The following is a 14494-nucleotide window of genomic DNA, read 5'->3' on the forward strand; positions in this document are numbered from 1 at the left end:
GGACGGGAGAAGGTGAGAAAGAAGGCTGGTTTGGGGGAACACAGAAGGAAGTGATGTATCACAGAGGTCAGTGCATGTAATCAGTTTCTCAGATCTGATTTAGTGGAAGTTTTAAACCTCAGTCAGAATCGGAAAATACCTAGTGATTAAAGTCAAAGCCATTTTTCTTCTATTTTAATCCATAGTCCATGGGTAAGTCATTCTTTTTCTAAAAGGCCGACCTTTGCGTTGAGTCGTGGGATCTCGGGAAGATGGACTCAGCACCTGGAGATGTCAGGTCGCAAGCGGGTTTCTCTGAATTGGGGGGATTCCTTACGAATGGAGCTCCTTTGAAAGGTGCTTTCAGGTCTCCACCACCACCACCCCCCCGGCCTGGAGAGGTGTGGGCGAGTATCCCTGCCAGGGCTGGAGGAGAGAGCGTGTGTCTCCGGCGGGTGGGAGCCTCCTTGCGGGCTCGGGAGGCGGGGAGGTACTCTGTGCGCTCCCATGACTCCTGCTGAAAGGCTGCAGCTGTCTCCACAGTTCTCACCCAGCTCTCATCTGACAGGCTCTTTTACCCAACAGTGTATTTCCATATTTTGAAGGAAATTATTTATAGTCAAATCTGAAGAGAAAAATAGGTCGTGAAAGAGTTCTCTAGGCGAGTACAGTGCTTAGGAATTGTGGCTCCAAGAAAGAGAAGCGCAGGAAGTAACATGTCTGCAGCTTGAGGTGTGGCTTCCAGATTTAAAGAAGTGATGAGCACAGCAGTTTTTCAGCTTCATGCTCAGAAATAACGTCTCCTCGCTCCACTTGGGGTGTCGCCTATAGACGGGGTGAGAGGCGGAGGTTTACGTTAGATCCGAACCAGAAAATAGACCCTGAGCCTCCCACCAACTCCCCCCCGCAACCTGCGTCCACACTTGTGCCTGCGTGATAAAGGGGGCGGGACGCGTCAGGGACCCTCGTGGATGGATCCCCTCCGCCTTGAGGTGAGCCCGGCCTAGGGACCAGGATCGGCGTGGGGAGAAGAGCAGAGGTTTGGCGGGAGGACAGCGCCCCCTGGGCCCGAGCCCCCGGGGCGGCCCCTGCGCTGGCAGCCTGGTCGGGAGGGCTCCTCAGGTGGACATGGCTCGCGGCGACCGGGCGGTGGGCAGTGGGCGCCGAGGGCTGCGCGACCATGGGGAGGCCCTGCCCCTGCGGCTTCCAGCCGTGAGCGCCGAGCACTGGCCCGGGAGCCCCCTGCAGCTGCCCCGAGGGCGCAGGTCGCGGCATAGCTGGGTCGGCACCGCCACGGGACCCACCCCGCCCTGCGCCCGCCCAGCCTGCATCCTCCGCGATGCAGGCCCCAGCCCTCCTTCCCTCCCGCGCCGGCGGGCCAGGAAAGGCGGCTGCACGTCGGGTGCTCAGGTCTGCGTGACCGAGAACCCCTCTCTCCTCGGGGTACTTGCCTGAGGCCTGAATCCTTGGACGAACCAGAGGTGGGACCCTCCCACCCACTGCCCACTGTGGATGCCATCTCCCCAGGGTCACCACCCTCCCCCATGGTCGCACACACATCCACCACCACCACCCCCGCCCCGGCGTCATGCCCTCCCGGTTTCTCTCCCCCATTTCTTTGGTCGTTACTCTTAGGAAATGTCATTCCCACAGCATGATATTAGATGGAGACTCGGTCCCTTGCCTTCCTCTCCGCCCTCAGCTGCCCCCATCCACCCCTTGTCGGCCACCGGGTCATGGCCAGAAAATATCCCCTGTGGCCTGTGTGGGCACCTCCTGGACTCCAGATCCGCTGGCGCCCCGACGAGCAAGTCTCCACGCCGCTGGGATCTCCACGCCTCAGCCCTGCCTCTTTTGACTGCTTGTCACCTGATGTCGGTTTTCTGGCTGCTGCTGGGAACCAGCTCCTTGAGCTCTCTCGACTCCCTTGCTTTTGTTCTCTTCCTGCTTTGATGCTCCCTGGGCAAGACCCCAGTCCTCCAGGACACTTGCCTCGCACCCCAGCTGTGACCACGGCTGGAAAAACGGGCAGCCACACTGCCTGGCCTGCTCTGAATTCACAGCTGCAGGCCTCAAAGGGGAGCCGCACGTGTAGCCGGGAGGCCCTACCGCATCTCCCGATCAGGTCAGAGTCACTCTCATGGGAGCATTTCCACATCTCCTCTCTCTTCCGAGTCAGCAGCCTCTTCCCCGCTCCCATTTCCTTACTACAACAGGGGCGCTCAGAAGAGAGCTCCCACATCCCCTCACCACCAACCCCGCCACGTGCCTTCAGGTGCCCTGCGCGAACCACCGGCCCTGCTACGGTAGGCGAGCGTCCTTGCTCCTGTGCAAGGCCAGCATCCCAGCTGCACTGCCTCCCGGCCCCTCACCGAAGGACCCGGCACCTGCAGGTATGTCTTCTCACCCCTGGATGTTTTCTTCTGCACTGGACCTTTCCTGTTAGCAACAGACAGGCAGGAATATCCTCCAGTTAAGAAAACAGTCCTCCCTTGACCGCATAACCACGTTTGGTGACCAGTGCATACTTCTTTCCCCCTTTTGGTAAAACTCACTGAAAGAGTTATCTTTTCTTGCTGCCTCCATATTCTCTTTTTAAAATTCTCTCTTGAATCCACACCAGTCTGGCTTTCGAACCCAACGTTCCCCCAAAACTTCTCTTGCTAAGAATGTTCCTGGTGCCCATGTCACCAAATTCAAGGATCAAGCCTCAGGACTCCTCAGTCCATCGGCGTGTGTAAAGCAGTTGACTTCCCCCGGTGTCCAGGACACCGCCTTCTCTTCGTTTTCATCCTACCTCACTGGAACCTGCTTCTTCTTAGTCTCCAGGTGGGGTCCTCCTCACTTCCTGTCGGCTAAAGATCGGAGCCCCTGGACCTCTCCCTTTCTCAGTCCACACACACTCCCTACATGACCTCAGGCAATTGGGTAGCTTTAAACAGCAGCAGCAGGCCACCGAGTCCCATGGACGTTCCCATCCTCCTGTGGGCTTTCTCCTGAACCCCAGACTCGGACCTGCGCTCCTCCTGAGATGTTCAGTACACGGCTCACAGCTCCAGCTGCTCCAGCTGAACTCCTGATCTTTTCCTTCTCTCCCCATCTCAGGAAATGGCAGCTCCTCTCTCAAGGATGCTCAGGCCCCAAACTTGGGAGCCATCCTTGCCTCCCCTTCCCCCCTAACGCACCACCCACCCTCAGCAAGCGCTGTCCTCCAAGTGTATCTGGAATCTCACCACGTCTGGCTCCACAGCTGCCACCCCAGTGAAAGCCACCAACCTCTCACCTGGAAGGCCGGCCTGGTCTCCAGACTGATTTCCCTGCATCCACTCTTAACCTTCTACGGTCCTGTTACCAAACATCAGCTGGAAGCATCTTACTTAAGATGTAAGTCAGGTGACATCACTCCTCTGTTGGGAATGCTCCGGTGATTTCTCGTCTTACTCAGGCTAAAATCAAAATCCCCACAACAGCCTTCCAGGCCTTGGGTCCCCTGACCCCCATCATGTTAGCTCATCTCACGCCCTTCCGCTCACTCAGCCCGAGCAACATTCGCTGCCCTGCCCTTTCTTGATAAGCCAAGCAGGATTCCCCGTGCTGTGTCCTCGACCTGGGATGCTCCGCCCCTGGGTGTCTTCCTGGCCTTCTCCGTGCACACTCCCAGGCCTTTGCTCTCTGTCAAAGCGACCGCTCTCTAAATAATCTCCCCGTTCCCTTGCTGCCATTATTTTCTCTCTCCTTATACTACTTTATTCTCCTGGGAGTTTTCACCCTGGTCTCTTCCTTCTTAGAATGTCCAGTAATTTTGGATTGTATATTGGACATTTTGGACACATCATTTTGGGAATCTGGAATTTGTTGTCCTGATTTAAAGAATGTTCATTTTTGTTCTGGAAGGCAGCCAATCTCATGGAGGGTTGGCACGAGCCTTTGAGACGTCGTTTCAGCTTGGTTTGGTCCATCTTGGGGGGCCCTTGCTCAGGGCTCCTGGGGCTGGAGTTGCAGATTGATTGCCCAGGATGTTCAGTAATGTTTCCGCCGTGTCTGGTCAGGGCGCCTCCTCTCCCAGCACCGAGTCCTCTGCCGTCTACGTAGCTCGCAGTCTTTCGTGGCTGATTCCTGCCAAGCCCCACGGTGTCATGCCCAGAACACGTGCAGCTTAGTAGAAAGCCAGGACTCACGGGGACCCCCTGCAAGTGTCTGGAGTTCCTCCTCTGCTTCGTCCTCCCCAGGACCCTGCACCACAAATTCCAGTCTGCTCGGCTCAGCCGAACTGGCGTGCTGCACTCGGGGTCCACGGCCCTGCACTGAGGTCTGGAAGGTTCCTCCAGGCAGAAAGCCGGCCATGTGTGATGGCAGCCCTGGGTGCTTGTGGTCCAGCACCTGGCAGAGATGCTGTGTACATTTCACTCCATTTCATGCCTGGTACAGGGGCAGAACCAGTTGGGTTATGGTCGCTCTGTCCTGGTTGGAAGCAGAGCTATCCTGTCAGGTAACATAACCTAATAAATTAGTACATTTTGTATATTTTGTTGATCACGTGCCTCCCTTCACTCTATAAGTAAGTAAATTCTAGAGAGGGAGGAAATATTTCCTGTTTTGTTTTTTCTTTCCCTGCTGTATCCAGAGGGCCCAGAACTGTGCTTGTCACTCAAAAGGTGCTCAGTTCATAAGTGAACAAGTAGAACTTGTCCCCAGATGGTACCACATGAGCTCCTTTTGGAGGAGGACCATCTGGGCCCTGATCCTGCCCCTTACCTGCTCCCACGGGGGCTGCGAGGACCGCAGATTCAGTGCTCCCGTCCGCGGGGCCCAGCATCCCTGGCTGCCCGGCACACTGGGAAAACCTCTCTCGTTCAGTCTGCTGACGGGGGCTGAGTGTGCAGTGAGGAAACCCTTCTGTTTGAAGAGAAACTGTAAACGTTTCAAATGGGAGCGACCGGCTGCAGGCGCCCCTTGGAATTCAGGTGTTATGACCTGTGCAGGAGTTGGCGGGGCACGGTGACCACCTGGGACACGGCACGGAGGGGGGCGCGTGGCCACGGGAGAGCACGGCCCGGGCAGGAGGCACGGAGCCTGAGCCGGGTCCCTGCCACCCTCAGCTGCAAGACGTCTTCCCCTGGTTGGGGCCCAGAAACCAACGTGGCATGAGGCCCAGGGACCAAGCAAAGATGTCAGCCCTTCAGTAGAAAGCAGCTGCTTCCTGGGAATCCTGGTGGGGAATCTCGGAGGATGAAAGGCCCTCAGGTCACACCTGGACATCAGTGACTTCTGGTCCTCACCTTCCACACCCCCCTCCTCCTGGATTTCATGGTGACTTGATCCCGTCATCTTGTAAGCCCCAGGCTTTGGGAAAAAACATATATTTTTTAATATATGTATGTAAATACCCATATTGATTTTATAAAATATGGCATTATGGCCCTTATTCTTTGTGAAACAAATTTAAAGCTCTCTAGAGAAGAAGTCTACACTGTACTGTGGTACGTTGACTGTAAGATACTCCTTTTTTTCACCCTCGACATCTCTGAGATGGGGTATGTCTGACACTCGCCATCAGCCAGGAAACACTCAAGAAGCAGTTGCACACATCTTGTTGTTTATCTCGAGGGCGTCGTCAGAGGGCCGCAGCGACTTGATGTTGCAGAAAACAGCCACTGAGGAAGGACCGAGGTGTGTGAAAACTTCCATTGGTACCTCCCACTGGTAAGTTAGGCAGCTTCGATTGGATAGAAGATGTAACGGCTGCCACTTACCGAACGCGTGTAAGTGCGGGGCCTGTGTGATGTGCGTTATGTTGCTTACAATACATAGCGTACATGTACCACAGATACGCACACACGTGTTGTCCAGTGCACAACAGCCCCTGTGTGCTGTGAACGGTGACGTCGACTACAGCCCGGTTTGGGCCAGGGCCACACGGCTTGGCATGTTGTTGCCGCAAGTTTTGGAAATCGCCCCTGTCCTGGTTGAGGAGAGGAAATCGTATTAGCCGAGGGCTCAGGAGCGGAGGGAGGGGCCGGGCTGGGTAGCGGGGGCTCACGGCCTCCCCGGGACCCCCGCCCCTCTCCTCTGCGGGCCCTCAGCTCTGTTGGGGGCCCTCAGTCCCTCTGACCTCCGCCTGACCCTCCAGCCGCCCCGTGGTCCCCGCGTGGCCTGTCCCAGGACCCCGTCACCTGCCTGTTCCGTTCCTCTCAAGACCCATCCTCAGAGGAGGAGTCGACACTGAAGAAGTGACTGAAAGGCTTTCCTCCCCAGGGGCCTAGCATTTCCAGCCCAAGCTGCCTCTCTCGGCAGGAAGACAGGCGCCTTTCGCTCGCGCTCACCCCATCCGGGTGCCCTTGGACTCAGAAGACACGTTCTCACTCAGCCAGTCAGGTCCTCGCTCTGCGGCCCGGCGCCTGCGCACTCCTCCCCGACTCCACCGCTCACGCAGACAGACACACGCGTGTGCGCGCACCCTCACAACTCCCGCGGTATACTTGCGTACACGTACGCCGCACACTCACACGTACACTTGCACACCCAGCCACACCCTCAAGCGCTTAACCCAGAAGCTCGTGTGCTCACCTGCCGGTCTGCACCCTCCGGGGTGGGAGGGGGAAGCAGCGGGGGCCCTGCCTCTCCTGGAGTTGGACTTGGGGGGGGGGTCTGTCTGCCCTGGGGCGTCTTCCCTGGGGACTGGAGGTCACAGCTGGCAGGACGGCAGGAGGGCGCCCGGCCTGCGCTCAGAGGGTCCGCCTGGAGGAGGCTGAGGATGGGAAGGCTGCGCCCTCCAGCTGGCTCACTCGCAGGCAAAGTATTTTTAAACTCATTTCCTTGACCTAAAAAGGTTCTTTTTGGACTGAACACCTCGTCTTCAGGACCGACTCGGAACACTGCCTATAAATAGCTCGGAGCGGCGGGGAGGGCGCTGGCACCCGGGGGCCCCGAGGTGGAGGCCCGCGTGAGGGCCACCGGGGTCGCTTTAAGTCACAGAACCGGGAAGGGATGAACCGGGCTCTCCTGCCCTGCCCCCGGGTGCCACGCGGCCGGGGAGCGAGGGGCTGCAGGGCAGAGGGCGGCCTGACCGCACGGGCAGGATCTGAGCTCCTGGCATTTAAAAATCACTTCACTCTCCCCACGACAGAAGTGCGCTCCTTCCATGGAACTAGGGAAACAGAGAATGGAACGAATCGATACGTATCCACGAAGCTCCTCACAGGTTGTTTCCAGGCCACGGAAGCCAAGTGACGGTCCACTGTGATGGGCATGGCTGGGCTGAGACCCCCCGGGCCGCCCCTTCCCGGCTCAGCCTCCTGGCCGACTTGGGGTGTCGGGGCTTCTCTGCTGAGGGTGGGCAGGCTCCTCAGATGCACCTTGGACCACGGGGGCTGGCAGCTGGTGGCTGAGACACCCCCGGGCTGCCTCAGTTTCCCCTTTTCCTTCTCACCCCCGGTGCTCACCTTCCTCTGCCCTCCGTGGGTGGGCTGGTGGCCAGGAGGGCAGGTGGGGGGTCTGGGGCTGCAGTGGGACCCAAGCTTGGTGCCGTCTGCAGGAGGTGCCCTCCACACGCTCTGTCTGGTTCTTGGCTCGGCTCTGCAGGGCAGTCACTTGAAAGCCTCTCCTGCAGGCCGTCCCGAGGTCGTGGACCCCTGGACGCGAATAAACGGGGGACGGGGGAGAGGGAGAAGGCAGCGTGCACTGCAGGCAGCATGGCTGTGGTGCCACGTGGCCGGGAGTTGGGGGAGCTGCGGCTCCTCCCCGTGGGCGGGCCGGTCGTATCGCAGAGCGAGCTCCAACAGGGAAGGGGTTCTGGACGTTCGATCAGCGTTGGTCTGTTAGGTTTTTTCTTGTTTCTTCAACTTCTTCCTTGAAAAAGAGGAAGAGAGCTGAAAGGGGTGCTTTCCCCACAGCAGCGGCTGCGCTGGGGTCTGCATCTGGGTGGCCTGGGCTCTGTCCGGGAGGGGCTGGCAGGAAAGTGCTTTCTGGCCTACGGTGGATGAGGACAGAGGGGTCTCTCCTCCCCGCCCCCAGCCGCCCTCCGCACACGTCTGCTCCCGCCACAGCCAGGCCCGGCTTTTAGGGAGGGGGCATTTCTCCTACAGTGTCTCTGGTCCCCAGGTGTTGCTGCAGAGGGCACCGGGGCAGGGCAGATGCCGGGTTCTTTCCCACTGAGGATGGCGTCCAGCGCAGGGACGGGTCCCCTGTGAAGGCCGCTCGAGGGAAGAGCCCCCCCCGCCCCGCCCCCCCGTGCTTTGTTGCTCAGGACACAGCTGGTGTCGGCATCAGCGCTCCACTGCAGCCGACCCCAAACATCGGTTCACAGAGACTCAGATGCCTTCATCTAGAATTTTCAAAGACTGTAAGGTCATCTTTTTCCGTGTGTGTAGAGAGACTCCATCAGAGTCTCATTTGAATCCAGGTGAGGCCTGAGTACGGGACAGAGGAGTGATCCAGCCTTAGATCAGGGGTATTTCGGAGCTTAAATGGACCTCAGGGTGCCCTGTCTCATCTGCCCTGGGGTGGAATGGAGGCCTGGCAGAGTTAACCCCCCAGTCAGAGGGCTGGGGAGTGGGGAGCCCATCGGTTCCCTCTTGGTAAAGGAGAGGCCGCCATGATACTGTCCACGTGTGTGGCCCTGTCCTTCCTAAGAGCCTCTCACAGGTCATCCACTCACCCCAAGATGTGGGAAGTTGTTTCCAGGCCACGGAAGCCAAGTGACGGTCCACAGGTCCAGGAACCTCCGGACGCTGCCACCCCGGCCCTCTCGGGAGGAGGACTCGCCAAGTCGCACCCCTGGCCACGCCCCTCAGCTCGGAAAGGGCTGCAGCTGAGCCCGGACGCGGGGCCTCCCAGCCCGGGGCCCCTCAGCCCCAGTTAAGGGAGAGGAAGGCACGAGGGTGCCCTGCCGCCCTCCTCAACGCGTTGCTAGGCTTCAGTTTTCCCAGCACAGTCATCGTTTTCTTCTTCCTTTTTTGACTACTGGCCAGAATAAAGAAGAAAGTGATGCTTTAGAGCACTGACCCGGCCTGGTGCAAGGGGGCAGCTTTGATGGCTGGGCTTCAGCTGGTGGGGAGGGGATGCAGGACAGGGCGGTGCTGTCGGCTCTGACCCCACATGTCACCCCTCTGTGGGGGCTTGCCCTGCCGCCATTGCCCTCTTTTTTTTTTTGTTGCGGTACGCGGGCCTCTCACTGTTGTGGCCTCTCCCGTTGCGGAGCACGGGCTCAGCAGCCATGGCTCTCGGGCCCAGCCGCTCTGCGGCATGTGGGATCTTCCCGTACCGGGGCACGAACCCGTGTTCCCTGGATCGGCAGGCGGACTCTCAACCACTGCGCCACCAGGGAAGCCCATTGCCCTCTTTTTGAAGGTACTTTTGATATTTTGTGTTTATCAGCCCCCGCTGGCGGTCCTATCACTGTCGGCCCCTGTCCGGGCGCGAGGCCCGACTTTCCCTCCGTGACCAGCAGAGGGCGCTCGGACTCCACTCAGGGGAGTTTTTCCTGCCAGCCCGGCTGCCCCTCCGTGATGCTGGATCCCGGGAAACTTTCTCGGCGAGCAGGCTGAACCAGAGGCATGGTGCCGCCCTGAGCCAGCAAGTCCGCAGCCCAGCCCTCTGCTCCCAGCCGCCTCCTGCACTTGGCGCTTCTGCTGCCCGGGGCAGCGTCGAGGGGAAGGAGGCTGCCCGGAAGTCCCAGCGAGAAGCGGAGCGGCTGCAGGCTCGGGAGGGCGGGCGCCGTCCCGGGAAGGCAAGAGACGGAGCCGGCCGGGCCAGCCGGAGCGCGTCCGCGGAAGGGGCGGCGGCCGCCCGGTGCTGGCAGCGATGGGGCACTGACCCGCAGAGCCCCGGGCTCAGGAAGGTTGGCTGCGCCCTCCCACATAGGCCCGGGAGTAACACCACCAGCAGCAGGGGGAGCGCTCAGGTCCAGCCTCACCTGGAGGTCCCGCGTGCTGATGCCAACGCTTTGGGGCTCTTTCTGAAACAGCCCCCCTTCCACGCCCACGTCTCTGCCCAGGCTCCTGCTTTCTTGGCCCATGTGTGGCCTGCCTGTTGGGTCTGGCTGGAGGGTTTTGGCTGGGATTCTGATGAGTTGGACCCGCAGGGTGACAGACACAGGGACCCGGGGACCAAAGCTCCTTCCAAAGACATCGGGTTTGTTTTGCTGCCTTTTGGTTGCGAGGCTCAGAAAGGGAAGCCTTGAGCCTACCTGGGGGGGGGGGGGGCGGGTCTGGAGAAAGGGAATTTCCCAACTGGGATGAGGCTTGGCGTCCAGCAGAAAGGGCATCACCTTCCCCTGGAAGCAAACACCCAGGCCCTCTCCTGGGACGTGGAAGTTTCCACCCAGGAACCTGTTCAGTTGTACGGGGGAAATCCTTGGGTTTTCGGCATAATATTTCTTCGAATTTATCTTTTCAGATTTCTTGAGCCTCTTATTTAAACCAGTTTCCCCCTTCTGGAAGCATAGCTGCCCTCATCCTGAAAACCAAAGACACCCATTGAAAAGGCCACCTTCATGCAGTTTCCCTGTCTTCTTGGTGGGCCCAGAGCTTGTTTATAGAATGTGAATTACTGTCAGTTTCTTCTTCCTTTGAGAAAATCAGGCTCAGCCAAGAAAAGCCAAGAAGGTTACCTCCAAACACCGGCTTCCTATTTTCCCCCTGGGGACGATTTTCACCAGATTGGGATGAAGCCTGCATGGCTTCTGGCCACCCGCTTGTGGGTCTTTACAGGTGGGTGTCTCCTGTTTACCTCCAGGCTAGCATAGGGTTCGCCTGTCACACCACCAGGTCTTGCTGGATTTGTTATCCCAGCCAGGAGCGATGTGAGCCGCCTTCGAATTCCAATAGAAAGTGTGCTGTGCTGGCCTCACCCCACTACGTTCCAGCCCCACCACAGCGGGCTGGGTTTCCATGAGATCCTAGATGGGGGTTGGCGAACGTTCTCTGTAAAGACCCGGATAGTACATACTTCAGGCTCTGTGGGCTGCGTGGTCCCTGATGCAGCTTCTCAGGAGCCGTGGGAGCCTGAAGGCCCCCTCGGGACAGCAGGCAGAGGGATGAGCCAGCCTGGGGGTGGGGTGGGGGGAGTAAGATTCCAAGAGCAACTTGCTGATGGAAGCTGAGTTACAGATTTTATAGAATTTTCACATATGGAATATTCTTCTTTAGCTGTTTTATTTTCAACCATTTAAAATGTAAAACCCGATCTCAGCTTGTGGGCTGTATAAAGACGGGCCGCTGTCCAGATTTGTCCCTGGGGCCATGGTTGGCCGATAAGAAACTATGAAGGTCACTTCCCTGGACCTCTCAGCCCCCTTGAGTGGATGGTTCTTTCACAAGGATGGACAGGCCACTTTTCTGCGTCACTGGGGCACCCAGTTGCTTCCCCCCGCCCCCCAGCCCTGGAGCTGGCTCACAGGCAGGCACTTTGTTGCTTTCTTGCCAAATCTTGCAACCAGCCGGCATTCTTTGCATGTCAGCCCAGTATTTCCCATGTGGATGTGATGCTGACAGCAAAGGGTCTCCACCAGGAGAGGATGGGGCTGCCTCCCTCCCACACACACACACACACACACACACACACACACGCCGCCGCGTGCTGGCAGCTTCCTCAGAGGGACGGGCCTCGTGCTTTGTCCCACACGTAAGAGCCCATCACCACCCCTGATGGATCCGAAGTGTGCACTCTCAATGACATTTCTTCTTTCACATATTTGGGACAACCTGGTGGAAGAAAACGGGAGTTGCAGATGACAGGATGGGACGGGAATTCTGCCACAGAACAGACACGGCACAAAGTCTCTGTAACTTCTTTAATTATTCAAACAACAGAGCACAAAGATAACAGTTTCAAGTACATTCTGGTATGCGTGTTTGACAGGAATAGATATGCAATTAGTCACGAGGGAGGCCGGCGGCAACACCACGCACACGCTTGGCACAAACTCTTGGTCCTGTCAACCCTGAAGATGGAGAAGTGGGCCCTCGTCCGGCAGCAGTGCTGCGCCTGCCCGATGCCCTGCACTTCGTTTCTCTATGCTGTGGACGTGAAAAAGAGAATTCTCACTATAAAGCTGCAAAGGGTCTTAAAAGGTGGGGAGGGAAGGGGGGAAACAGGCGAGGGTGCCACAACCTTGCCCGGCCAGGAGGGGGCGCTGCCAGGGACCTTCGGGCCAGGCCAACACCTGACCTCTCTCTCTGACCGCTAACTAGTCCAGTGGACCAGTCTGGCCAGAGCTGCTGGTGTGCTTCGTGCTCCTGCTTGGCTTAACACTCAGACCTGAACAGTCATCAGAACAGAAACCACCAGCCTTACCAGGGATCGTAACCCTGCTGCCCACCTAGGAGACCAAGGAGAACCAGGGACCACTCCTGCCCGGAGGGTGAGCTCTGGCCCCAGCACCGCCCATCGGGGCCCTCGGCCTCCTGGAGAGCCACATCTCACCAGACCTCAGCACAGAAGGCCCCCAGGGACCTGAGCCCTAGCCTCAGAAGCAGCTTCTCCAGACCCTGACCAGGTGGGACCGAGACTGGCCCGAGGCCGTCGAGTTCAATTCTGTTCCCCTAAACCCAGGGCCGCCTTATTTAATCTTCTGAGAGGCCCTGAGGCCACACGGCCCACCTTCCCAAAGCTCAGCCTGCAGAGGCATTTGGGCACAGAGCGCAAAGCGGGACAGCAGCCTTCACTAAACCAAAGCCCTCAGAGTGACCGCCCAGGGCGGCTGAGCCTATGACACAGCATCAGGCACGGAGGACCTGTCCCCCCGGCCCTGCTGACACAGGGCCACTGGCCCCAGGGTGCCCGCAGGAGGACTACGACCTAGGGACAAACGTCCACACCTGACAACCACTCAAGACAGACAACTTGGAGACACCAGCATGGCCCGAGGACCCCGGCACCCTGAGGCTCTAGTGGGTGTGATGGGAGAGGAGGGAAGGCCGGGTCCGCACAGAGCAGGCAGGGAGCACATCCTCCTGCAGATCGTCAACACCTGGCCCTCTCCTTGGGGACCCTTCTGAAAAGTCCCGGGTCCCAGGACTTCAGAAAGCAGTTAAGGACCTCCTCCCTGCAAGGCCAGGGGGACAGTGCACCCCAACCTGGGTCAACCAAGCGGAGGGAACAAAGTTGGCCACCAGTGACGCGGGGCCTGGGGAGGAAGTTCTGGGTGAGTGCCCCAGACCATCTCCTCCAGGCAGCCACTGAGGCTGTGCTGGTTAAGCTGGGGGAGGTGAGGGCAGAAGGGCACCCAGCACGGCACTGCCAGCCTCTGAGTAGACAGACTTTCACACAATAAATACAAACAGAGCTGAGGTTTCTCCAGGGACGAAAACAAAGACGTCGATTCGGTTACCTACGTGAGTGGATCTGAATTCACAGTATAAGCAACACATCTAAATATAATACTGGGAACTCCTGTCAGCACTAGGTTTCCCAAACAAAGAAGCCAAAAAAAGGAAAGAAAAAGGGCTGCAACAGGAATTCTTAGTTATTATATACTAACCAGGCTGTGCGTGGCACATTTTATTTCTATAAAACTATTACAAAATATTCAAAAATACATTTTAGTAAATTTACAGCAGTTATTTCTCAATTTATTAATGCAAAAACATCCTTTGTTTTTCTCTGTACAAACTACAGGCTCCATCCTTGTGGGATCATCACTATGTGCGCTTTTAAAAAATATTATTTTCTAATAAATTCTTTGAAGTTAAAAATAACAGAGTTCTTCCAGTTTGTCCAAGAAAAAAAAAAGTGTATGTGTGTGTGTGAGTGTGTAACAGTCTCGACTTCCAAGAATGTGGCCAAAATGGTGATGATAAAGCAAATATTAAACCCGGAAGACAAAACAGGAGATGGCTGTTACATTGGAAACTAGTTAAATTAAAATAATATATTTTCATATTTTACACTATTTCAAAAATGAAATGTAATTCAGTTAAGTATTGATCTCTCAAAAATCTAATTTACAATTCTGTGTATAAAAATATAATTTGTGGACCCCCATGAAGCATGTTTTAGTTTACACTTGCTGAAAAGCAGGAGCGTTGCAAACGAGGAATGCAGAGGACAGAAGTTTGCTTTCTGAAAGTCAGGACGAGGCACATGTAGAAAAATAGACTCTGAGCGGGTCGCTTGGCTTCACAAAATAATCTTTCCCCCTGTGAGTACAGTTCACATGATAATAAATTATCCAAGAAACAAACTATTTAAGGCTCTTGAAGGTCCGGTTCATATTATTTTAAAACATCTATTCATACCAAACAAATAAATAGCCAGGAGAGGTGAAAAAATAACCAAACTTAAACAGGAATCAAAAAATTCAAAAATATATATATATAAACTAAACACAACAACAGAATTTCTCGGGGTCTTTGATTCCTTATAGTCTACTTTGGACTGTCCTACTTTTTTATTATTATTATTATTATAATTAAAGTCTCATTTCGTGCGCTTTTTCCGTGTGTCATTTGCGGTATCTCGCCCCTCCCCCCGCCCGCCCCGCCCCCTCCCGGTGCCCTCCCCGGCCCCCTGGCCT

The sequence above is a fragment of the Hyperoodon ampullatus genome (assembly GCF_949752795.1).
Source record: "Hyperoodon ampullatus genome assembly, chromosome: 9".
NCBI lineage: Eukaryota > Metazoa > Chordata > Mammalia > Artiodactyla > Ziphiidae > Hyperoodon > Hyperoodon ampullatus.